Source organism: Triticum dicoccoides, chromosome 4A (genome assembly GCF_002162155.2).
Source record: "Triticum dicoccoides isolate Atlit2015 ecotype Zavitan chromosome 4A, WEW_v2.0, whole genome shotgun sequence".
NCBI lineage: Eukaryota > Viridiplantae > Streptophyta > Magnoliopsida > Poales > Poaceae > Triticum > Triticum dicoccoides.
In genome coordinates this window covers 725,069,475-725,073,122 of record NC_041386.1, presented here as the reverse complement: position 1 = coordinate 725,073,122, position 3,648 = coordinate 725,069,475, and positions in this window count along the sequence as shown.

Here is a 3,648-nt window from a genome sequence, read left to right as displayed (position 1 = left end):
TGGTTGTCTGCCCAGACCACGTCAGATCCGACGTGGCAATCTGACGTGGCAAAATTGCGACCAATTAAAATGGTCGTTGATAAGATTCAGCCCGGTCTAATTAGGTGTCTATATGGGCCGAGCCCAACAATTCAACCCTTTTATTGTTTTTTCATGTGAATTTTCTGTCGGCTACATGGGCCACGCCATACAATTCGACCTTTTAATTTTCTAGGCCATGGCCCTTTTGCAAACCATTTCATTAGGCATTTTTGTAAGGTTTTACAGAAATGCACAATGTTCCAGTCCACTATTATTTGGGCTGTAGCCTTTTTAGAGCCCATATATTATTTGGTCCAGTAGAACATTTGGTCTTTTTATTATTCACCGATTTCCAGTTTACACATTTGAACAGCAAACACTTAATAATTCTCTCAATTAAATGATTAAATTCAGAATTCATTCATCCAAATACACACAACAGCACATACAAGTCTGCACGTCCAACATCAACTAAAACAAGCAAATGCAGATACACATCAACTAAAGTTTGGTGCGCTTCCATCACAGCAGCAGCAACCTAAGCGACATTAGATCACCAAAAAGAAACAATGCTATCAACATCAGGTGGTAATCCAACACATTGTGAGGAGCAGCGCCACCAGGAGGATGCCGATCGCCCACGACATGTGGGAGCTAGAGATGTTAATGGAGTATCTGGTCAGCATCTGGTACCTGGGCCCAAGTCACATCAGAAATATTCAGAAATCAGTTGAACATAATTGACTACAAAAGAAATCAGAATTGAACAGAATTGTAATGCTTGTCTACTTTCAGGAAAGTTAATACATATTTCCATGCTTGTCTACCAAAGAAATTGTATCAACTTAACACTTAGTCATGCATAAGTGTTTCACATCAAAAACATACAGCAGTGCAGACTCGAAATTGTATCAACTTAACACTTAGTCATGCATAAGCGTTTCATATAAAAAACATACAAAATTTGGAGTAGGAAACTGAATCTCTAAATACTCCAGCAGCAAATATTGCTAACACTAATAGGCCAGTAGCAAATACTGTATTTTTGGAGTTTTAACAAATGTTCAGTAATTTATGGAGTACAGCAGCAACATCACATTAAGAAAGTGAGCTAAATCATCACATTTTCAACTCATTACTGTATCTTCTCAGTGAATCAACTAGTACTACAACCAAATTCAGTGAATTAAGCTACTCCATTTTGTAGTACTGCTCGAGTGCTCAAACATGTAGAGATACAAGTACTACAGGTTTCTCGAAGGCGTAGAATCGACCTAGCATATCACAAGAGACATATTAGTACATTTTGTTGGTGAGGCAAGGAAACAGATAGCACTTTGTACATCATCTAGAGAATTATGCCCAGTTCATTTCATTTGGAGTTAATAAACTCGATAAACCGTCACTGGCAGTAAGACACCACTACTACAAGTACTATTGTAGTAGTAGAGGAAGAAGAATATAGTACAGTACTACTACACATGTGTGCTAACTAGTAGTAAGTAATAAGATACACACAAGTAACTAGGTGTAGTAGTAGAAGGGGCCTAGATAGTACCCAAGACACATACTGCTAGTAAATTGTTGTTATGGGTGGGACAAGAGAGCGGTTGGTACTCTGTGGTGCTGCTAGGAAGGGAATTATGGACACTCGGAATAAATTAACAGTGAGTAGTCCATGGAGTGTCACCAGTAGCAAGATAGCACTACTCTTCTAGTACTCCAGCTAGAAGAATAAAGTACTCCCTCCGTTCCAAATTGCTCGTCGTGGTTTTAGTTCAAATTTGGAACAGAGGGAGTATATAATACACTTAAACCACGACGTTTAATTTGGAACTGAGAGAGTATATAATACACATGCAAGGCAGACTTGGTGCTAATAGAATACAGGAGTTGTAATTAACAAAGAGAGTAGAGCAGAGCAGAGCAGAGCAAAAGGATCTAGTCTGCTTTGGTGCCTTGGTAACAGTAATCAACAGAGGATGAATGTGTAAAGAGGAAGAGAATAGTGGTCGCTTACATAGGTAGGGGACTCGTGGGTCGCTGGCCTCGGCCTCGTTGGCAACACAGAGGATGGGGGCGATCTCGACGAGCAAGGAGGGGACCACCTCGTTGTTGAAGATGACTCAGAAATATCAGTGTTAACACTTTAACAAAAATATTATTATCTCAGATCAATTTATTCTAAAGGTGCGGCAGGTCCTAACCCTATCATAGGCATACGCGCAAACAGGTGCATGACAGTGTTAAGTTTTATACAAGGATGTGGCATATTGAAACTGAAAGTCCAAGTAAAAGTCGTCAAGAGAAAAAATAATGAAATGCTTAGTCCCAGGTTTGTGAACTACGCAGCAATTCTTTTAAACTTGTAATACGGAGGCTGAGTTAGTACGCAGACTGTCTGTAAGCTATAACATGGCCCATCCAAGCACAGCCCAATCTGTCAGCTACAAAGAGCATGAAACAAAAACAAAATACCATACTTAATTGGAGCTTTATTTTTTTTGTTCTTACACGGGCTGCTAATAAATAAAGAGTCAGAAAAGCGTCTGAATGGAATCGAGGCTCTGTTTCAGGTAGCAAAGTGGCAAGCAATCTATTTGTGCTGCAGCAATACTAGGCTTCACTCTGCTCATCGTCATATACCAGCTAATAAATAGTGGACATGGAAATGGCGCTGGCGCTGGCACTAGGTAGGCAAGTAGCAGTTCAATGGTGTTGCCAGTTCAATGGTAGATACTAGGACATGTTATAATAATAATAGTACAAATAAGCTGGAACCAGGGTTAATTCCAGTTCAGCGTCGACCATGTCAGCAGTCACAACAAACAGAGACCATGCAAGCTTGACCTCTCCTCTGAATATGCGAACCTATACACAACAACGTCACAAAAGAAACAAAGTTAATTGAACATTCTGAACATCCAGTAAAAAGAAATAATTCAAGACAAGTTAATTTGTTTTCAAGCAGAATTCTCCTACAGGCTCTGTATCCGCAAGGAAAGTTCAATATCCTTCCCTTGGTAGTACTCAAATCAGCCCAAGACCATGATAGTTTTTAACAAAACTATAGAAGATACTCCATGCTTTAACAAAAATACAGAAACTACATAAGCTGCACATTCAGGTTGTGATACTCCCATCTTCAGTATATGCATGTTGTGATACTCCCATCTGCACATTCATGTTTCAGCAAAGGAATCAGAAGCTGCACACTTTCAGTAGTGTAGAATTTACATAGTATTCAGCGGCATGCAAATTCAACTTTAGTGCTTCAAACAATTTAGTTCTCTAGATAACGTGTTCTACCAATTACGTAATCTTACCAAATGGATGGTCATCTAGCTTTACTCATACATGGGAGCATATTTGTATCTGATTTGTATAATGAGTCTTTGCATAGGGATAAGTTAGGGAAGCTAGTTTAAGCATTAGACTCTAGCAGTATTGAAATAGTTCCAGGAAATAAAAAACTGCTGCCAGTTTTCAGAATAGATGCTCACATGAATCATTGGTTAATCTTGAATGAACCTTCAGCTCAGAGAAGTCTACAAGGTAGAACAAACGAAGTTGGGGTTTGGTCCAAGGCAACAGAACCTAGCTTATCTTCCAAGACACATAAAAAAC